This window comes from Hippopotamus amphibius, chromosome X, assembly GCF_030028045.1.
Source record: "Hippopotamus amphibius kiboko isolate mHipAmp2 chromosome X, mHipAmp2.hap2, whole genome shotgun sequence".
NCBI classification, from domain to species: domain Eukaryota; kingdom Metazoa; phylum Chordata; class Mammalia; order Artiodactyla; family Hippopotamidae; genus Hippopotamus; species Hippopotamus amphibius.
Genome location: NC_080203.1, coordinates 2221305 through 2244561, shown reverse-complemented (window position 1 = coordinate 2244561; position 23257 = coordinate 2221305). Strand labels below are relative to the sequence as shown.

The 23257-nt window shown below is 51.8% G+C and overlaps 1 pseudogene; it reads right to left on the bottom strand.

The window, feature by feature from the left end:
* Nucleotides 1–2718: 2718 nt before the first annotated feature.
* On the bottom strand, nucleotides 2719–4377 carry LOC130842167 (olfactory receptor 1D2-like; annotated as a pseudogene).
* Between the last annotated feature and the right edge of the window lie 18880 nt (nucleotides 4378–23257).

The window sequence follows — 23257 nt, the reverse complement described above, 5'->3', positions numbered from 1 at the left end:
TCCTAAATACTGGACTCGAGTTTGAACAAATTGCAACTTTTCCTTTGAGACCTTGTGCCCTAACACGTGAATACTGTCCGCTTGTGAGGAGGCCTGGGAGGGTGAGCAGAGATGTAAATCATCTACATATAGTAGTAAAGTGGAGCCTCCAGAAAATTTTATATCATCTAGGTCAGCTTTTAAAATTTCTGAGAAGGACTTTCAGTAAAACCCTGGGCCATTCTTGTCCAGGTATATTGTCCTTCCCAGGTAAAGGCAAAAAGATATTGGCTAGGGAATACGGGGATATGTGTATAAAAACAGATGATTGAACTTGGTGTACCCCCCAAAAAATAATAAATAAATAAATTTTTAAAAAAAGATATTGGCTAGCTTGATCAACTGAAGCACTAAGGAATGAACTGCATAAACCCATCACAGTGGAAAATTTGCTTTCAGTAGGGATGAATGCTACTAATGTATGGGCATTAGGAATGACAATGTTATTAATCACAATGGAGAACTTGAACATATCTCCATCCTTGAACATTAGGTTTTCTTACATGTAAAATAAAGGTATTACAAGGACGGCTGCAAGCGATAATAAGTCCCTGTGCTTTATAGCCTTCTATGATAGGTCTTGTGCCCTGTAAAGCTTCTTTATTTATAGGGTCGTGATTAAGTCTGGGGAGAGGTTTGGAGGGATCAATTTGGACCTTAAGATGGGAGGCAGCACTAGGAACTCTGCCTATGTCCGTGGAGGATTTTGCCCATAGAGTAGGGGACACTAAATCTAATAACAGGGATGAGTCTGAGGTTTGGTCTTCCCTGCTTTGTAAGGTACATGTCAAAGAAAAAGGGTTTGGATTTTCTTGGAGATTAGATTCAAGGGATTTGAGTTCAGGGGACTTAAACTCGAGTTATTTCTCCCTTTTGAGAGAAAGAAATGGCAACATGACACTTCACTAGAGAGAAATGGATGCTTATCTTGCGAAAGACCCCAAGCAAGAGGATATAGGTTTAGAGATAGGGACACGTCGTGGTTTATTTGAGAACCCCTGTTAACTGTAGTGGGTTGAGTACTGTGTCAATATTGTCAGGGATGCTTTCCTGATCTGGAGAGTAGCTCCCCCCAGAAACTTGAACGGAAACTTTAATGCTCTATTTAATGGAACAATGGGAAAGAGTCCCTGTGCATCCTCAGAGCCCCATCAATGGGATGAGTTTGACCCTTGGCTCTTGGAAAGCTATCATCATCTAGACCTTTTTAATTTGTAACAGTCCTTTTTCCAATGGCTAAGTTTTAACAATGATGACAGGGTCTGGTAGGGAGAGTATGCCTGGGAGATTCCATCTGTTGAAGTTGGAGATTTAAATTTTTATTTGCCCGCCTCTTGGAATCATCTTCTAGGGTGTGGGCTAACGGATTAGCTAGATTGACAAGATCAGAGGTGGACATTGTTTCCCATTCTATGTGGCTTCTCTTGACTAACAGAGATAGATCTGTTCAAACCACATAAACATTGGATTAAAGGCCACTCTGGTGGATTCGACATCTAGAAGGAGCCCAGAGTTTTCCGTAGGAACAACTTGGAGTGTGGTGTAGTAGTCATGAACGGGTTCGGCAGGCTCTTGGGTGCATGCCTGAATTTCGTTCCATTCTACTGGTTTAGGGAAAACCCAGGGGATGGCATGATGCAGCCTTTTGGCGATGGCATGAGCTCAGTCATATAAAGGAGCTGATGGCTGACTTATTTGGAATTCTAAAGATTGTTCGGGGCTTTCCCAATTAGCAGTTTCCATCCAGTACTGAGCTTGACCTTCTCCAATAAGCACATGGACTAATCGCTAAAGATCAGAGAAACGAGGTTTGTAAGTTTGACTAAAGTGAGTGGAATGAGGACCCAAACAAAGTCAGAGTCAGGGAAAGGCTGGCAGCATTATTTTGTTGTTTTGCTGCTGTAGCCACTGCTATCTGTTCTACTGACTGCGGCTGCATAGCAACGGCCCCATGCTCCACTGTGTTGTACAGCAGAAACTGACACAGCATTGTAACGCAGTGATACTCCGACAAAGATGAGAAAAAGGAAAACAAAACAAAACAAAAGAAATTAGCCCAAAAGGTAGATGATGTAAAACCAGCACAGCTTGTGCACACAGAGCCTGGGGGTTGGGAATTATGACAGGGCACAGCGGGGGCCTGTTTTCTCTTCTCTGTGATGTCTGGGGCCTCGGCTGGGAAGACTGAGGCAGGTGGGGACAGAATCCTCTGAGGGCTGGCTCACTCACGTGTCTCCCGTCTGTCTGTGACAACTGGAAGGCAGGGCTCTGAGGACCAGAACATCTCCACGTGGCCCCTCCGTAGAGGTTGGCTTCCTCGCAGCATGGCGACCTCGGGGCGTTCCGTCTTCTCACAGGCAGCTCAGGGATCTGAGAGCACACAGCCCAGGTAACAATCCAGAAGCTGCACTGCCATCTATGACTCAGCCTTGGACGTCATCCTGCATCACTTCTGCTGCTTGCCAGTGCAGCAAGAGGCCACGAACCAACCCAGATTCAAGTGTCGGGGACACGGAGCCCACCTCCCAAGAGGAGGCTGAAAAGCCCATCTTGTAGCAGAGCACATGGGACGGACCATCATCGTATCCATCCCTGGAAAAGGCTCCCAGCCACACAGCTGTGACTGTTGTCAGGTGCACGTGCCGAGAAAGGGGCAGGTGGTGGGGGTGGTGCATGCATTCTCTTCACGTGCACGAGGAATGTCCTTTGTGAAGGCAGCAGGTAAGTCTGTGGTCTGGGAAGTGTGTCACACGGCAGGGTGGGTCCGCGCAGCCCTTTGAGGGGCCCCCGGCTCCTTCCTCAACCCGTGCGTCTACTGCCACCTGGTGACGGGAGCCGCCCATGGCAGCTTTTGTTCTCTTGAGAAGGGACTCCCCCACAAGCAGGTGAGGATGCCATCACTTCTCTGATGACGTTCCTCAGCTAGAAAATGGGGATATGATGGCGTCTCCATCACAGGATGTTTTGGACGTTGAGTCATTACACATACGCACTCAAAAGAGTGCCTGCTCAGCACACAACGGAACGCTCCATTACTTGTGACGTGGTAAGAATTCACGGGGCCGTCAGGGTTTGAGGCGCATCTCGAAAGACATATAGAATGAATGGAAAATTAAGTGCTCGCGCAGGCAGGCTGTCCCCCCGCGGCCTGACACACGAGAGTCGCTCAGGGAGGAGTGGCGGAATGAGCAGATGAACGCGAGGACAGCAGAGATTCGGGGCCGAGCTGGACCCCTGACTTGGGCAGAACACATCCGTGTCCTGGACGGTCCGCTCCCACCTGAAGGCAAGGAGAAGAAAAGGCATCTTTGTCTTGCTGTCACCAGGACCAGACCCTTCTCCAGCCCAGGAGGCGCCTCAGGGCCCCCTCCACGTCCTCGTTGCTCAGACTGTAAATGAAAGCGCGGAGCATGGGAGCCACCGCCGCATACAGCGCCGTGGCCACTGAGTCCTCGGCTGCGCAGGAGGACGAGGGTCACAGGTTCGCCCCAAATAGGGTCCCGTGGAACAATGACGCCACGGCCAGGTGGGGACTGCAAGTGGAGAAGGCTTTCAGCTTGCCCTGCGAAGACCGAAGTCTCAGGATGGCTGAGAAAATGCGCACGTAGGAGACAGAAATAAAGAGGAAGGGAGTGACAGACAGACAGCGCCCCCCGCGCTGTAAACCACCAACTCGCCGATGCGGATATCTGAGCAGGAGCGCTTCAGCAAGGCGCACAGCTCGCAGAAGATGTGGTGGATTCTGACACTTGCGCGGAATGACAGGCTACTCGCGAGGAGGGTGAGGGTCAGGGATAGATGTTTGTGACCGCCAGAGCCACAGACAGAGATGTGATGCAGAATTTGGGGCTCCTGGGTGTGGTGGAGTGGAGAGGGTGACCGACGGCTACAACTCTGTCATAGGCCATCACTGCCGAGAGGACACTGTCCAGCTCTGCAAACACAATTAGGAAGTACATCTGCGTGAGGCATGCTGCGTAGGGGATGGCTTGGCTCTGGGTTTGGATGTTTAGCAGCATCTTTGGTACCATGGCGGAGGTGAAGCAGATGTCCACGCGGGACAGGGTGGCTATGAAGCAGTACACGGGGGTGTGGAGGCTGGAGATGGAGCTGATGGCCAGAACGATGAGCAGGTTCCCCACCACAGCGACCAGGTACGTGCACAGGAACAGACAGAAGAGGAGGGGCTGATGTTCAGGCACCTCGGACAGTCCCAGGAGGAGGAATTCCGAGATGACGGTTGGGTCGCCTCTCACCATGGCTTCTGGTTTCTGTCGATATGCGCTGGAAACACATCCGTCCACAAGGCCAGAGGCAGTCTGGGGTAACATGCACCACAACCTTCCTCGGTGGCTAAAACCGTACTTGTGACATTTGGGGAAGGAACTCCAGACTGGGGCAGGAACGACAAGACTCACTCGTCGTGGGGCTGTCTGGTCGCCACAGAATGCAGGAGGGGCGAGCTGAGGCTTTCCTTGTGACTCAGCTTGGGCGGGCGCTCCGCCTGCTTCCCTGGGAGGAAAGAAGAACCGGCCAGAGAAGAAGACAGAGAGACCTGAACGCGAGGCCTGGTTTGGGGAGAGTGGCTGGAGACAGCAAGGGCAGTTGAGTTGTCAAGGTGAGACCGCTGGTTGGACCCCTGAGGGCCTTTGTGTTTTATCCAGGTAAGAGTCTGGGTGATGGCCACTAGGAACAATTCTGTCTCTGTGTGCACACGTGAGAGAGAGAGAGAGAGAGAGAGAGAGAGAGAGAGTGTCCTTAGACAGATCTACTTCACAGGCGTATACACAGACATATCTATTCATGTGTATATATTCGCACAAAGATTCACGAAATGGTGTTCACCAGAACGCTCACCAACAGTGGTGATCTCTGAGAGGGGGGCTGAAATCTTTACTTCCACCTTTCTTTCAATGATAAACATGTATCGGTTTCCCAGACTATTCTCTTGGATGTTATCGAGGCTTTCAGGCGGTGTCTGTGATGGACTCGCTTTGGGGCACAAGCACAGTTAGGGGTTCAAGGCTCACGAGGCCTTGTCACACATAAGGGCATGTCTAAGAAGTTATGTCCCTGTGACTTTGTCTCTCCTTCTCAAGTCCATGTCATGGAACCCACAAAGGCTAAATGCTCGTGTGGCGTGACGCCACTAGATAGACAGATCTACACTCACCAACCTGAAATCCAGATGAACTGGGAAACTAAGGGGGCTTCCTAGGTGGCGCAGTGGTTAAGAATCCACCTGCCAATGCAGGGGACACGGGTTCAATCCCTGCTCCAGGAAGATCCCACGTGTCGCGGAGCAAGTAAGCCCGTGTGCCACAACTATTGAGCCCGTTTGCCGCAACTATTCAGCCCGTGAGCCACAACTATTGAGACCGTGTGCCACGACTATTGAGCCCATGAGCCACAACGATGAGCCCGTGTGCCACAACTACTGAAGCCCATGCGGCCAGAGCCCGTGCTCCGCAACAGGAGCAGCCACGGCAATGAGGAGCCCATGCACCACAACGAAGAGTAGCCCCCGCTCGCCACAACTAGAGAAAGTCTGCGTGCATCAATGAAGACCCAACACAGCCAATAAATACTAAATAAAAACTTTTTAATTAAAAAAATAAAATAAAAACTGACTAAAGTATTTTAAAAAACTAAGAATCTGATTTTAAAATATTGACTCAAGAACAGGCAGGTGATGAGCAAGCAAACACTCCCGGAAGACACTGGAAACGATCTCACAGACCTGCACCTAAAAATAAGCACGTGCTTTTAATCCCGTTGATTTTAAGAGAAAATTCTTTTAGTTCATCAGGTTTTCAACTCACGAGTCCCCTACCTAATTGCCAAGACTTTACAAGGGAAGGAATGACATCTGTCTGATTCACCACTGAATCAAGCTGGCCTCAAGCCAGCATGACACTGAAACCAAAATCCGGTGACAACAGCATACACACAGAAGAATAATGAGGCAAAAATCTTCAATAGATTCAAAACCGGTGCAGCAGTATTGAAGGGATAAGGCACCAAGTAGGAACATAAGGACGACTGATATCATGACATCTATTCAGGTAAATAATCACACAAATTGGTGGGAAAGGAAAACTATATTATAAATCTCTATTGGAGGCTACAATGGCACTTGTAAAATCTGACATTCCTGCTGGATTTTTAAAATCCATAGTGAGACTGGAATCAAAGCCTCATCTCAAAGCACCACAGCATGGACGTCCTTTCCCTCAACCCAAATGCCTCGTCCAAACCCCTCCCCTCAGACCCCAACCTTCACTGGGTGCTCTGGAACTCATCGTTTGTAATCAGTCTCTTCTCAAAGCATCCCTCTACCTCCCACCATAAAGAAGGCCCAGCTCTGCACCCTGCAGACGCTACCTTCTGCAGCCCTCTCCAAGGTACACATCTTTTCTTATCACACCCCTGTACCTATACCTCAGGGTCAGGAGGCACGATCAGTGGCCTCTCCTCACTCCCAGTGCTACTTTTCAGCACGGGGTTTCCTCTCCTCTTTAAAAAGAAAGCCCAAGAGTGACATCCGCAAAAACAGCAGAAGCTGGACTTCCAAGGGCCTGTCCCTCCACAGAAACAATGAGATGTTTAGCAAAAATGGTCACCATCAATGTTGTCAGAGCTCACGAATATAATCAAATGTTCCCAGTGACCAAAGAAGAAAAAGATGACTTCAACACAGGAGAACTTTCTGGTGTTTGAATTTTAGCCTTGCCCGCACACCCCTCCCCAGTACAGCAGCAGGCTGCGTTCCCCGTGTGATACTTGGCTCCAGAGAAGAGAAGAGCAGACTTCTTTCCCAAGGAACTGGGTTTGTCTGTTTGGACCTATCTGGGGATTCTCTGACACAGGACACCGGCCTTTATCTCACCTAACTCAACTCTCTCAGGGCAGAAAAGCAGCTAAGAGCCTGTTCCTTGAAAACAATGAACAAGCGGCAGCCTCTTGGGGCAAAAACAAAATTACAGCCGGGGCAAACAATAGACACACCAAAGGCCTTGGAGGAAAAACTGGGGAAGGTCACCTTTGGAAATATTGGCTTTGAAAAGCTCCTGCTTGTGATGGGGAATCCAGAAAGTCATATGCATGCCCAGGGCTGGATACACTCTCACAAAAGACCTGACCATAGATACCGTAACACTATCATTTCACCTCCGGGGGTTATTTAGGCTCCGAAAAGCATAAGGAATGAAGGCTAAGGCAGAGTTGCGGCTAAGCATTGAAGGAGTGCCCCAACACAGAGCCAATCAACAGAGCCCAGGAGAGTAGCTTATGCTTCATTTTCTTTCTTTATTTCTTTTTTTTTTGTCTCTGAGTGTTTAAGGAAATCTCTCTCAAACCAACTAACTGACCAAAAGCTGAAAGAACAGAAAATTCAGAGAGCACACATGATAAAACGTAATTTTTGGAAAACAGTTTCGAAAACTCACCAAACCAATCAGCAACCACAACTCAGAGAAAGCAACAAAACAAACCCTGAAGAGCGGGAAGAATCCAATTTCCACATTAACCACATTATAATACTCAAGATGGCCAGCTTTCAATGAAAAATTAAGAGGCATGCACAGAAACAAGTGAATACAGCCCATTCACAGGATGAAAAGAAGTTAGCAGAAAATGTTCATGACGAAGCACAGGTATTGGACTTCCTAGAGAAAGACTAAATTAACTTTCTGAAATCTGTTCAAAAAGCTACAGCAAAGCAGGAGAAACATGTCTCAACAGACAGACAGCCCACCTGCCTGGTGTGTGACTGCAGAGCAGGTGGGCAGGGAAGACAGACGCGCGGGCTTCAGGACCGGATTCCTGGCTGGAGTCGGGAATGGAAGGGGTGGACCGCAGGGCCCTGCGAGCCCTGAGCCTGGAGGGCTCACCAGGGGGCCCGCGGGCAGCTGCGGAGGGAGACGCGGCCCAAGCCCTGAGCCCTGGGGCCCTGGGATGCTCAGAGGCGGCAGAGGAGGGGGGCCGGGCCCCTCCCCACGTGCCCAGGGCCCTGGAGGGGAGGGAGGCGCTGAGGCCCGAGGGAGGGGGGCGCTCTCGCCGGGGAGGGGGTGCGGAGCAGGGAGCGGGGAGCGGGGGGGAGGGGGGGGGGCGTTGGCCGGGAGGAGCCGCCGCCTCGAGGGCCCAGCTCGGGGCCTGCTCCCCCAGGTTCTCACCGCTCTGGACCTGGACGCCTCTTGCCGGAAGCAGAAGCTGCGCCAGAAGCTGGAACAGATCATCGGCCTCGTGTCCAGCAACAGCTAAGGGTGGCGGACCCGGTGAGGAGGGGGCTTCTCAGTCCCGAGCCGTCCCCCCGTCCCGGGGCGGGGGGGGGGGGTCTCCCGCCTGGGTCGCGGGGCTGAGCCCTGGATCGGGTGGCACGGGAGAGGTCACCCGGCCGAGATGCCCCCGGCACACCTGGGCCCCCGTCATGAGTGCCTTGCTTTGGGCCCTGCGTGGGGAGGGGGTGCCCAGACCAAGCCCCCACCCCCGGCATCAGCAATACCCCCGCCCTCCCGGCCTCGCGCCCGGGGCTCGTGATCGCCCCGACCTCCTTCCTGTTTATACCCCAAGCACCTATTTATTTAATTTATCTCCCCTCACCGCCTCCATCTGTACATACGCGGCCCCCCCGCCCCCCGGAGGTTGCCGGCCTCCCTCGGCTCTCCTCGAGCCCTCCTCCCGGCTCCCCTGGAACGTGGTCAGCCGTGGCCTAGCCCCTGGCCCCTCGCCCTGGCCCTGGCTGGCCCCAGCCATCCCGAGGAGGGGGCCTCGCACCTGCGGCACTGGGGGCGGGTGAGGCACGGAAGCCGCCCTCAGACTGTGGCTCTGCCAAGGGGTCCCCCTGCGGCCGCCACAGCAGCCCCCCGCCCCGGGCTTCCCGGGCGGGGACTGCACCCCCTCCCAGGGCCCTGTTGCCTCCGAGCGCCCGGAGAGCTGGAAGCAGGCTCCCGCCAGGGCCTGAGCTGGGCCTGGGGGCCCCCAGCTCTCCTTCTCCGGGCCCTACCGCCAAACCTCCTCCGCGTGGTCTGCGCGCCCGGGCCCCGCCTCCTCCGCTGCCCTGTCCTGCACCCGCCCCGAGGGGCAGAGGCGGCAGTGCCTTCCTCCTTTGTTCTTCCCACTCCCTGGAGGAACCTGGCCCCGGCCCGCGCTCCTGGAAACCCACTTCACCCGCCCCCCCGGCCCCCCTGTGGCTTTTCTTTTTTCTTTCTGCATGCGGTTTTCTTTGCCCATGTAATCTTTTTCCTAATTAAATGTTGGGAAGTGGAGTCGGTGTGTGGCTTTGTCCTCGGGGCAGGTGGCCGTTCCCTGAACGTGGAGGCAGGTGGGGGGGCTGCCGGACCCTGCATGGGCTGGACGCCCTTGACGGGAGGAAGGGTGACTCGCTGCAGGGCTGCTGAGGATTTGAGGAGGTCCGGGGCCATGTCCAATCCATCAGCGAGTCCCGGTGGCTCCACGTTCGAGACACCTGCAGAATCTGCGCCCTTCTCCCCACCTCCACGGCCCCCAAGGGGTCCAAGCCGCCCTTGTCTCTTGCCTGGATGCCCGTCTCCCCGTTGCTGCCCTGGCCGCCCTCGGCCTCTTCTCAACGTGGGAGGCACTGGGACCCTGTTAAGATACACGGTGGACCTTGTCCCCACTCTGTTCAAAACCGGCCAGGGCTTCGTGGCCCCCACACGCCTTCGTACCTGCCGACTCTTTACTGCCCCGCGTGCGCTGCCATCATTGCGCTCCTACCTCCCTCTTAGCCCACACACACCTGTTAAAGGAGTCCGGGTGGGGAGAAAGCGGGACGCAATTTTAAACAGAGTGGCTGGGAATGCTTTTCGGGTGAGCCAGGTGGATCCCCAGAGGAAGAGGGCTCCAGTCTGGAGAGCACCAGCGCAAAGGCCCTGATGCAGGAGTCGGCCTGGCGTTTTCTGGTTTGGTTTGGTTTGGTTTTTAAATATTCATTCATTTAGCTGCGCCAGGTCTTAGTTGCGGCACGTGGGACCTTTTTAGTTGCGTCATCTTTTAGTTGCACACGCGGGATCTAGCTCCCTGACCAGGGATCAAACCCGGGTCCCCTGCTAGGAGCACAGAGTCTTAGCCACTGGGCCACCAGCAAAGTCCCCGGCCTGGCATTTTTGAAAGGGTCAGGAAGCCAGTGCGGCTGAGTCAAGTTGAGCAAGTGAAAGGGTGAGAGTGGAGACGGTCAGAGAGGAATCGGGCTGGATCCCGTCTGGCTTTGTAGGCCACTGTAAGTTCTTTGGCTTTGTCCCTAAGAGTCCCTTTTGCAGATTTTTTTTTTTTAACAGAAGAGTGATGCAATCTGACGTCCATCTTAAAACAACCCGGCAGCTTCACCAGTCATCTGTCAGGCCACGGCGGTAGGCTGATTCTGGGCTTCGCTGGGTGAGGGAGGGAGGATGAGTCTGACGTCGGGCCCTAGAGCCCGGGATGCTGTAGCTCAAGAGCTGCAAGCAGAGAGGATCCTGGGGATCTGCTGAGGGTCCCCCTGGAGTATCAGGGGGTGCTGATCAGCACCAGTGTGTGAGGAAACCACCCGGGCCTGGGACAGGGCTTCCAGCAAGGATTCAGGGTAACGATGCTCAGGGCTCAAGCAGGACCCGGAGGAACACCTGTCCCACTGGCCAGAATGGAAACCTCGGAATTGAAGAGGCCTGAGGGAGGCCACTCAGAAGGGGCCAGCCTCAGTAGTGGCAAAATAATTCTACACTAAAAACTGCTCTAGTACCATGCAGCAAATCTTAGAAGCAAGAGTCTAAAGAATCAGACTGTTTCCAAGTAACCACAGCACTTGGAAACAAAGTTCAAGCGTAGGTTTAAGGGGAGTCCCTGGTGGCCTAGTGGTTAGGATTCTGGGCTTTCACTGCTGGGGCCCGGGTGCAACCACTGGTCAGAGAACTGAGATACCACAAGCCATGCAGCACGGCCAAAAAAGAAAACAACAGTTTGGGGATACAAAAATACTCAGCACCCAAGGGAAAGCATACAAGGTCTGTTATCCAATCAAAAACACTTGGCATGAACACAGGAAGTGAAATCCAGCCCATTATAAGGAGATAGAGCCGTCAATAAAAGGCATCCGGATTGAAAAGGAAGAAGTAAAACTTCCAAGATCACAGGATACTTTAGAGGGAGCGAAGTCCGCCTGCCCAGATGCTGAACCAAGTGTCCGAGCACTTTTCTTCACGGATCCGAAACAAAGCCAGTAAACTACCAAACTCCTATCGCCGTGCTTCTGGGTTGTTTGCTCTTCACGTGCAAACTCAGTGTTTTATTTTTGCAGGAAACTAACCCAATGGTGACATAGATGTGGGGAGACATCTATGTCAGAATTCTGGTGGCAGGGCACATTTCCTGGAGAGCAGTTGTGTACTGTGAGAGCAATTGTGTAAAAACTGAGTTTTTAAAAAATAACTAGGAAAGTAAACTTTTGTCTCAGTATTTGCACCTTTTGGAATCTATCTTCAGCAAATAAGCATTGATGCAGAAACTCACGTACAAGAATTCCACTGAATCATTATCGATAATAAGGGAAAAAAAGAGAAAAATTTGTCACTGATTACATTATAATGCATCTTTTATGCCTCCATTTAAAAGCATGTTTTTGAAGGAGTTTTGCAAAGAATAAAAGCTCACGTGTTAAATGAAAAGAATTTAAAACCAAAAAAATGTTCCAAAACGTTGACAGAACATAATGCTGAATGGTAGGACTTAACTGATTTTCATTTTCTCCCATTTCCTAAACTGTCTTCAATCACCTTGTACTGCTTGAGTATCTGAATCTCAGAACTTCCCTGCAACCCAAGGAGAAAAGCAATACACTGGTGCTGTAGCCAAAAAGAAACTCAGATGCAGAACAGTAGTTCAGTTTTATTTCATGCAATAAGAACCATTTAATCATCTCCCTCCTCCAGCAACCAGGAAACGAAACAAGTGGGCCCCGAGCACCCAAAAAACAACAGTAGGCTCCAAGAATGAAGTGGCAGCTACTACAGGAAGCCATGCCTCAGTAAAGGAAGCATCGCCTGGCATGGGGCAGAAGGCTGGGCCTCAGCCCCCTTTTCCTGGTAGAGACATAGGGGGAAACAGGGGCCCAAAGTGCTGCATGACCTGCTGCACCAGGGCAAGGTCGTCAAGAAAGGACCTGACGGAAACTTGAAGGCAGCGACTATCTTCAGCAGTCCATCTCCTGAAAGTGAGGACAAAGGAAAATCAAGCTGACTGTGAGAACGCGTGCCGGGGCCCAGCCCACCACACCGTCTCTTTGGACTCAACACTTAGCCACGGAAGTATCCCTCCGTCTGAGCTTGGCCCTTAGCACGTTCTGCCCCCCCACCCCCAGCCCGGGGCCCTTCTAGAACTGACACAATCAGGAAGCTGCCGTCCACCGACAGCTCCTTCTGAACGCCCTGCAGGTGAGGCTCCTCATAAGCAGCCAGGGCCCGCCGCGCCGCCTCCGCCTCTATGGGACACAGGAACGGCACTCTTAGGACGCTGCAGGAGGACTGGTCAAGGCGCCATTTGTCACCAGCGTCACCTGTGCTTCGAGTCTCCTCGTCGCCCAGGCCCGCTTCCCCCAGAGGGTGGCCCTCCGACCGTCCACAGACCCCACCCCACCCGTCCCCCCGGCCCGGCTCCTCTCCTCGGTGCCACCGCGCCCCGCACCCACTCTGCCCGCCTTCTCCTCCGGCCCCGCAGGCCGTCCCCCCCCACACCCATCCTGTCCCCTCGGCCGCCCTGGCCTTCCTACTGCCCTGGAGCTTTTGCCTTCCAGCAGCCGCTGGTCCGTCCTCGCTCCCCTTCCTGCACTGCCCCCCGCCGCCCTCAGCCACCCCGGCCTCCCCGGGGACTCCGGCCTCCCGGCCACCGCGGCTTCTGCCCAAAGGATACAACTCATTCGGATGGGCTGGGGGCCATCCGGCCGCAGGCACCGCTTCTCCGCCTGGCCCTCGCCTCGGAATCGCACCACCACCACCACCACCGCCTGCGCCCGCACCGGCCTGACCCTCAGGGCCACCAGGACCACCCTGGCCACCCTGGTCCCCTGCACCGCCCGCCGCGCCACCCGCGTCGTCGTTGTCGGACGCCTCCATGGCTGCCGCCTCCGGCTCCGAGGCCAACGACAACTCAGGAGAGGCCGAGCCCCTCACGAAGCCCCGCCCCTTCTGCCCAGGGAGGCCCACCGCGCCTGCGCAGACACCCTTCAGGGCCCCTCCCGGCACCCCATTGGCTGCTCCAGCCCGCCCTGCCACCCACGGGCTGCCCCCGGAGACCCCGTAGGGCGGGACAGCCTCGCCTCCCGCGCGAAGCCCAGCTCCTCTCAGGCGCCCCCCGTGCGCCTGCGCAGATGGGCCCCTCCCGTCCTGGCCCAGACAGAGCCACCGCCGAGACGGGCACGACAGCGTCCCACTCGCAAGGCCTTGACGGCGTCTCCCAAACCATGTGCTCCAGGCAGTGAGGCGCCCGCCCCACGCCCCTGCAACCCTCCCCCGGGTAAAACCCCAGGTAAAACACAAGCAGCAGGGGACGCGCGGGACCTCCGAGAAGAGGGGTCTCCCGCAAGGGGGGCGGTGGGGACTGCTGGGGTCTTCCCTGAGGCCCCGCCCCCACCCTCAGGACCCCGTCCAGACCCTATCGCCTCCCAAGGGCCGTCTCCACACTGCATCCCGCGGGGGCGGGCGCTTCCACGGGTGAGCTGGGGGGGGGAGGGACTCAGAAGCTCCGTCCAGAGGCGAGCGCTGCTCAGCTCGCCCCATCCGTGGTCACGTGAGCATTCTCAGCGGCGGGGGGGTGGGGTGGGGGGGTGGCCAGCGACCGACCTGGGCAGACGGAACACCAGCATCTTTCCCGGGCACCGAGAAGCCACCTTAGCCGTCCCGAGAGATCCGACAGCCGAGGCCTCCCACTCCCCCAGCTGAGGGGCGGCATGGAGACAGGAGTCCACGATGCTGAGACACGGCAGTGCGAAAGCAGGTCACAGCCCGGCGCCCTAAGGAAGCTCCGGGAATCCACGGAGCTGGGGGGGGACAGCAGCTGCGGTCACGGACGCTGATTCCACCCTCTCCCCTGCTCCCGGCCGTCCCCTCCCCTCCTCGGGCTCCCTCCGGGCCACAGGCTTCGCCTGCGGCCCTTGCCGGGGGTGTGGGCCCTCCCGCTCCCGCTCCCGCTCCCGGGCGGCCCCGCCCCGCCCCTCACACCTGCGGGCCGGGAGGGGCCCCGGGCGGGCCTGGGCTCCGCGCTCCTCTCGGCTGCCTGCAGGCCGCTGCGCCCCGTGCTGGGCTGGCTACCGTCCTTCCCCAGCCCTGCCCCGGCCCCAGAGGCGGCCCCGAGGTGGAGGCGTCCCTCAGGAGCGTCCCTCGGACCGGGGGGCTCTCCGCACGCAGCAGGGGCCCTGCGCCTGCGGATCTGCAGGCTGTACCCACTCCCGCCACAGCCGCCTGCGGGCCGCCACCACCATGTCACCGCGCGCCCGGCTGCAGAGACATGCTCGCGGGCGGTCGGCTGTCGCCCAAAGAGGTGCTCCAGTGCAGTCAGCTGTCACCCGGCTGCAGAGAGATGTTCCGGGCCGTCGGCTGTCACCAGGCTGCAGGGAGATGCCCTCGGGTGGTCTGCTGTTGCCCAAGGAGATGCTCCCGGGTGGTCGGCCGTCACCCAAAGATATGCTCCCATGCGGTCCGTTGTTGTCTGGCTGCAGAGAGATGCTCCCCGGCCGTCAGCTGCACAGAGATGCTCTGGGGCTGTTGGCTGTCGCCCAAAGAGTTGCTACCAGGCTGTCGGCTGTCGCCCAGTTTCACAGAGATGCTCCCAGTTGGTCGGCTGCCGCTTGGCTGCAGAGAGATGCTCCTGGGCAGTCCACTCTCGCCCAAAGAGATGCTCCCAGGTGGTCGGCAGTCGTTCAGCTGCACAGAGATGCTCCTGTGCGGTCAGTAGTCGCCAAAAGAGATGCTCCTGAGTGGTCGGCTGTCGCCCAAAGAGCTGCTCCAGGGCTGTCAGCTGTCCCCTGGTTGCAGAGAGATGTCTGGGCCGTCGGCTGTCCCCTGGCTGCAGGGAGTTGCTCCCGGGCGGTTGGCTGTCGACCCAAGAGATGCTCCCCGATGGTCAGCTGTCACCCAAAGAGAATCTCCCAGGAGGTCAGTTGTCGCCCAGCCACGGGGAAGAACTCCCAGACGTCGGCTATCACGCAAAGAGAAACTCCCGGCGGTAGGCTGTCGCCGAAAGTGATGCTCCCAGGTGGTCGGCTGTCACCCGACTGCATAGAGATGCTTTCGGGCGGTTGGCTGTTGCCCGGCTGCAGGGAGATGCTCCTGGGTGATCGGCTGTCTCCCAAAGAGATGCTCCTGGGCAGTCGGCTGTCACACAAAGAGATGCTCCCGTGCGGTCGGTAGTCGCCCGGCTGCACAGAGATGCTGCCGGGTGGTCGGCTGTTGCCCAAAGACATGCTTCCGGGCAGTCAGCTGTCACCCAGCTGCACAGAAATGATCCGAGGTGGTCGGCTGTCGACCAAAGAGATGTTTCTGGGTGGTCGGCCCTCACCCAAGAGATGTTCCTGGGCGGTCGGCTGTCACCCAAGAGATGTTCCTGGGTGGTCGGTTGGTGCCAAAAGAGATGCTCCAGGGCGGTCAGCAGTCACCGGCTGCAGAGAGATGCCCCCGGGCAGTCAGCTGTCGCCCAAAGTGATGCTCCCGGGTGGTCGGCTGTTGCCGAAAGAGATGCTCCTCGGCAGTCGGCTCTCGCCCAGCTGCACAGAGATATTCCCAGGCCGTTGGCTGTTGCCCAAAGAGATGGTCCTGGGCGGTCGGCTGTCACCCAAAGTGATGCGACCACGTGATCAGCTGTCGCCGAACTTCACAGCAATGCTCCCTTGGGGTCGATTGTCACCAAAAGATATGCTCTCGAGTGGTCGGTTGTTGCCCAGAGAGATGCTCCTGCACGGTTGTCTGTCACCGCACTTCACAGCGATGCTCCTGGGCGGTTGGCTGTTGCCGAAAGAGATGCTCACTGGTGGTCAGTTGTCACCTCCTGCAGAGAGATGCTCCCAGGTGGTTGGCTGTTGCCCAGTTGCACAGAGATGCTCCTGGGTGGTCGGCTCTCGCCTGGCTGCAGGGAGATTCTCCCGGGCGGTTGGCTGTTTCCCAAAAAGAGGCTCCCAGGCGGTTGGCTGTCCCCCAAGGAGATGCTCCCAGGAAGTCGGCCGTCACCCAGCTTCACAGAGATGCTCCCGTGCACCCAGATGTCGCCCAAAGTGATGCTCCCTGGTGGTCGGTTGTCGCCCGGTTGCAGAGAGATGCTCTTGGGCAGTTGGTTGTTTCCCAAAGCTATGCTCCTGGGCAGTCGACTGTGGCCTAGCTGCACAGAGATGTTCCCGGGCCGTCGAATGTCGCCCAAAGAGTTACTCCCCGGCAGTTGGCTGTTGCCCGGCTGCAGGGAGATGCTCCCTGGCAGTTGACTGTTGCCCAAAGAGATGTTCCTGGGCAGTTGGCTGTCACCTGGCTGCAGGGAGATGCTCCCTGGTTGTGGGCTGTCGCCCAAAGAGATGCTCCCTGGCGGTCAGCTGTCACCCAAAGAGATGCTCCCGGGTGGTCGGTTGTCTCCCAGCTGCACAGAGATGCTCCCGGCGGTCTGTTGTCAGCAGCAGGTCTAAGGTGGCCCAACACACCCCCCAGGGCACCCTGCCTCCCACTGCACACACACACTCTGCTAGGACTCCCACAGAAACCGCGGTTCTTGGACTCACAGGAAGGGCACCCAGAAGCGGACTTCCGTCTCACTGTGCCCCCCACATCACACGGGAGGGCAGCGAGCTGTCCGCATCTGGACCACACCCGGAACGCTGGTTCCAAAAGGGCTCAGGGCAATGCAGCTTTGATTTCTCACATACAAAGAGTGTGCGGTAGAAGAGGGCTTACCAGACAAAGGCCGGAGGAGATGGCGAGGGGCCAAGCCACAGAGTCCTCCGTCTGGCTACTCCACGTCTATGGCTCGCTTTTTTAAAAAATAAATTTGTATTTATTTCTGTATTTATTGGCTGTGTTGGGTCTTCGTTGCTTCACGAGGGCTTTCTCTAGTTGCGATGAGTAGGGGCTACTCTTGGTCACGGTGGCAGGCTTCTCATTGTGGTGGCTTCTCTTGTTGTGGAGCACGGGCTGCAGTAGTTGTGGCACGTGGGCTCACTCGTTGTGGCTCTCGAGCTTTAGAGCGCAGGCTCACTAGTTGCTGCGCACGGGCTTAGTTGCTCTGTGGCATGTGGGATCTTCCCGGACCAGGGCTTGAACCCGAGTCCCCTGCATTCACAGGCGGAATCTTAACCACTGGGCCACCAGGGAAGTCCCTGTGCCTGTGCTTTTAATCCGTAGTAATAACTGTCACAGCCTACACTCCATATGCTGTTTCAAGTTTCTCCGTGTTCCCACACTGCTTTGTGGGAATGCCAAAGCGAATACTTAAATCATAGAAGAGACAGGACTAGATGTTCTCTAAGTCTCTTCTCATGCGGGGCTTCCATGATTTTACACTTACCTTGCATCTGATGGACTTTAGGCTGGATGCTAAAATGACCTTTCAGGCTCAAATCACTAGAAGACACTAGTGATTTTGAAGAAAAGAAAAGGATAGAACAATTTCTGTCAAGTTGGAGTATATAATTGTGTCCACTGGGAGAAGGATCGATGAGCTCTCAAGCTTCTGCACCAATGTGTGAAGGTTGGCATTTTAATCTGTGAGAGGCGAACCTTTCAGAAACAGCCTCAGGACAAAACAACAGATTTTATTTTTAATACCCAAGTGGGAAAGTGTTCATTTTCAATTCTATGAGGAAGGGAATAAATTGCTTATGCGTATTACACATTTTATAAACCTATAGTGATCCTTTGAATAAAAGACAGAGAGTGTACATTTTAGAAATTGTTGTTTTCAAACATTTGAATCAACTTAAGCCAGGTGTTTCTCCTAATATGGAACCGTTGGATTTGAGGTGGGGAGTGGTAGTGAATGGCACACATTAGCTCATATAGTGGATTTTCACTAAACTTACTGGGTCAGGTTAGAGGAGTATTTTGGAAATTCAGATTCTTAGACTTGTTTTGAAGGTGACTTCAGGATGGGGTGTTCTCCAACACCAACCATCAATTCTCTGATTCTCCAGATACCGAGTATTCAACGATTTAATTCAAATCTGACACTAAGTGCCTGGAGTAGCAGAGACCTCACAAGTTAAAGGCTCGGTCCAACCAGACTGTCCCCCACTTTACATGTCACTTTCAAGTCCCAGGGGCCCCCTATGCTTCAGACAAATTGGCTATAAATCGGAGGTTCCCATGACCCCCTCCTCAGGCTCAACATTTTGCTAGAATGGCTCACAGAACTCAGGAACACACTTATGTGTATTTGTATATTATAAAGGATTGCAATGAAAAGCCAGGTGAAGAGTTACATAGAGCAAGGTCTGGAAGAGTCCTGAGCACAAGAGCGTCTATCCCTGCAGTTGGGGCGTTCCATCCTCCCAGCACATAGATGTGCTCACCAACCCGGAAGCACGTGGAAAATCACCGTTTAGAGGGTTTTGTGGCGGTTTCATCAAGTGGGCAAGAGTAATAAATCAGTCTCCAGTCTCTCTCCTCTCTCAAGATGTTGAGAGGAAGGGATGGGAATGACGGTTCCAAGCTCCTGATAAAGAGCTGGTTTTCTGGTGAGCAGCCCCGTCCTGGAGCTATCTAGCGGTTGACAAGAGTTGCCATATTAGAACAAAAGATGCTTCTGTCATGCAGGAAGTTCTGAGAGTTTTATGTCAGGAACCAGGGACAAAGACCAAATATATGTTTGTATTATATATGTTTGTATCATACTACAAAGGATATTAGTGTTTGTTATATAAATGTCAGCTCTTTTCCCACTTGATTTGTCTTTTCATTTTTTAAAGAACTTTTATTGAGATCCAGTTAACATACAATAAACTGCATACATTTAGGAATACAATTTGATATTTTTTTCTTATTACTAATGTATATATGGCAATCCCAACCTCCCAATTCATTCCCCCCCAACCCCTGCCCCCCGCTTTCCCCACTTGGTGTCCACGTGTTTGTTCTCTATATCTGTGTCTCTGTTTCTGCCTTGCAAACCAGTTGATTTGTAACATTTTTCTATATTCCACATATATGTGTTAATATACAATATTTGTTTTTCTCTTTCTGACTCAATTCACTCTGTATGACAGTCTCTAGGTCCATCTATGTCTCTACACATATCCCAGTTTCATTGCTTTTTACAGCTGAGTAAAAATATTCCATTGTATATATGTACCACAATTTTGTATCCATTCATCTGTTGATGGACATTTAGGTTGCTTCCATGTCCTGGCTATTGTAAATAGTGCTGCAATGAACATTGGAGTGCATGTGTCTTTTTGAATGATGGCGTTCTCTGGGTATATGCCCAGCAGTGAGATTGCTGGGTCATATGGTAACTCTGTTTTCAGTTTTTCAAGGAACCTCCATACTGTTCTCCATAGTGGCTGTTATCAATTTACATTGCCACCAACAGTGCAAGAGGGTTCCCTTTTCTCCACACCTTCTCCAGCATTTACTGTTTGTAGATTTTCTGATGACCCTGACCTCAGTGTAGTTTTGATTGGCATTTCTCTAATTATTCGTGATGTTGAGCACATTTTCACGTGCCTCTTGGCCATCTGCATGTCTTCTTTGGAGAAATGCCTATTTAGGTCTTCTGCCCATTTTTTGATTGGGTTGTTTGTTTTTTTGATATTGAGCTGGATGAATTGTTTATATATTTTGGAGATTAGTCCTTTGTCTGTTGATTCGTTTGCAAATATTTTCTCCCATTCTGAGGGTTGTCTTTTCATCTTGCTTATAGTTCCCTTTGCTGTGCAGAAGATTTTAAATTTCATTAGGTCCCACTTATTTATTTTTGTTTTTATTTCCATTATTCTAGGGAGTGGATTGTCTTTTCATTTTTATGTTGCCAAATCTATCAGTTTTCCTTCGTGATCTCTTCCATCACCCTCATGCTCTATTGTGAGGATGGATGCATATTCACATGATCTGTATGTTGATTCGTTTGCCAATAGCACTCTCTTTAAAGTATCTTACCCTTTAACGTCTGGTACAAAAAGTCCTCAGTGATCACATTTTTTTTTCTCTGACATTTATTCTTCTAAACGAGCAGTAAAAGTCTTTCATCAAAATAAAAAAAAAAAAAAAGATTATATTCGGGTTCTACATGCCTGAAACCAAAAGGTGTTATGTCCCTTCCTTTGACCAGGTTCTCTCAAGAGAACCTCTTCAGTCTCTTTACATAAGCTCCTCTTATTCTTGCTAAGGTAATATTTTATCCTGGTTACTATTGTGTTAGGATATTTTTCCAATGCCACTTTAAAAACATATTTATTTATTTATTTGGCTGCAGTATCTTTAGTTGCAGCATGTGGGATCTAGTTCCCTGACAAGGGCTGGAACCTGGGCGCCCTGAATTGGGAGCATGAAGTCTTAACCACTGGACCACCAGGTAGGTCCCCTCCAATGCCACTTTTAAGTAGTTTTTTCCCCATGGACTGGAGTCGTAGTATGGATTTTTGCATTACTTATTTCTCACTTGTTACATTTGATTGATCCTCTAGCTCTAGCAGTTTTTCAGCTGATTATCTTGAGTTTTCTAGAAAGATAATCATATTTACATATGATCATAACTTTTACCCCTTCCTTTCCGATGTTAACAGTTAATACATCTATTTCCACTTTATTGCTAGGCTAGAATTTTGACAAAAATGTTCAATGACAGTTGTCCCGATCGTAATGGGAATGCCCAGTGTTTCGGCATTAGTACTAAGTTGGCCAAATTGTTTTAAGATACATGTTCTTCATCACTTTTAAACCCTTTTCACTTTGTGTGCTGGCTTCAGCTCAAGTTTAGGTATTTCAGGAGTAATGCCAGCCTTATGGAATAACTTGAGAAGTTTTCTTCTTTATGCTCTGCAACAGGTTAAATAACATTGTATCATCTGTGCTAAAAAGTTTACTAGACTAAGACCTAGTGCCTTCTGGAAAAGCAAATCTTTTATTCTATTTCTTCTAAGCTGTTTGATCAGCTTTGTTTTCCTACCTCCTCTTGAGCTGCATATATTTTCCATACTTTCCTAGAAAGTTGCCCATCCCATCTAGAGTTTAAAACTGATTGTCATAAAACAATATGGAGTATTTTTGTGAATTTTTAAAATGTCCTCCATATGTCTATATCTGTTGTTAGATTGTCTTCTCATTTCTAATGGTGTCTGTCTGGATTTTTCTTCTTTGTCTATGTTGTTGCTCTTTTCAAGGGACCAGATCTTGGTTTCCTTGCCCTATACTACATGAGTTTTTCAAGCTACTGCTTTTATCTTTATTACTTTTCACCTTCCGTGTTTTGTTTTGGTGTTTCTGTTGTCATTTTAATACCTTCTGGATTTGAATGCTTAATCAATTTATATTGAATCCTCTTAAGGTTGTTATTTGACCTATGAATATTACTTTGACCATCGCAAAGGTTTCTTCTCTACTTAACTGAAGGTGATTCAGTATCAGGGTCATAGTAGCTTCTTAAAAATTTGCTGGTTTTCCATCTTTGGAATACATTATGGTATGTGTATATTCCATGAACATTAAAAAGTAAAACTTTCCCATAAAACACTGCAAGTCTGAAGTCTTTTTGTGGGAAATTATATTTCTATCTTTTTGGATTTTGGTATCTGAGAGTTGAGAAAGGGAATTTCATTGTGAGTTCAATTTGCATTTCTGAAATTATGAATGCAATTGTCTCTCCTTATGTTTAAAAACCACTTGCATTTTGGGACTTCCCTGGTGGCGCAGTGGTTAAGGATCCGCCTGCCAGTGCAGGAGACACAGGTTCGAGCCGTGCTCCGGGAAGATCCCACATGCCTTGAAGCAACAAAGCCTGTGAGCCACAACTACTGAGGTTGTGCTCTAGAGCCCGTGAGTCACAACTATTGAGCCCACGTGCCACAACTACTGAAGCCTGCACGCCTATAGCCCATGCTCCACAACAAGAGAAGCCACTGCAATGAGAAGCCCACCACCACAACAAAGAGTCACCCCTGCTCACTGGAAATAGAGAAAGCCTGCGTGCAGCAACAAACACTTAATGCAGCCAATAAACAAATAAAAATTAATAAAAATTTTTTAAAAAACCACTTGTATTTCTCTTTCCATGAATTTCTGTTCACTTCCTTGTCCATTCTATTGCATTGTTGTTGATAATTTACAAGGAGCATCAATTACATTAACAATAAGAAACCAGTTAAGATAGACACCCTTGCATACACACCCTTGGATACTTATCAATCAACCTATCAATGCAGTGAATTATATGTAATTACATTCTCTCAGTCCTTCACTCAACCCGTATTTACTGAGCACCTATTAATGTCACATAAATAGGACAGACAAAATCTCTGGCCTCATGGAGGTAGAGAAAAAAGAGCTAAAAGAATTGCTAAGGGCTAAGAAAAAAAGGCAGAGTGAGTAGTAAGTTGTGCTATGATACTCTTTTAACAGGTGGTTTCTGTCCTTGATTTTTTTTTTCTTTCTGTATGTGTAGGTGTGTGCATGCCCATGAGTTTCCATTTCCAGGCTAAAGTTAATCTTATTGATTTTAAAGAATAATTTGGTATAGGTGAATATTCTCTTTCGTGAATTTCTTTTATGTGGGGGCTGAAGTAGAAAAGAATACTTTATTGCTTTACCAGGCAAAGGGGACCACAGCAGGCTAATACCTTCAAACTGTGTCCCTTTCTTGAAGCTGGATGAAATAATGCGGACCTGATTTCTCTTTCTCTTTGGGCTAAATCTTTGGCCACCTTTCAAAATCTCCCTTTAGTTTTAGTGTAAAAAAATTGTTCATCTCTTCTTAAGTCAATTTTGGAAATTAATAGTCACAAGCCAGCCCAGATTCAAGTGTCGGGGACACGGAGCCCACCTCCCAAGAGGAGGCTGAAAAGCCCATCTTGTAGCAGAGCACATGGGACGGACCATCATCGTATCCATCCCTGGAAAAGGCTCCCAGCCACACAGCTGTGACTGTTGTCACGTGCACGTGCCGAGAAAGGGGCGGGTGGTGGGGGTGGTGCATGCATTCTCTTCACGTGCACGAGGAATGTCCTTTGTGAAGGCAGCAGGTAAGCCTGTGGTCTGGGAAGTGTGTCACA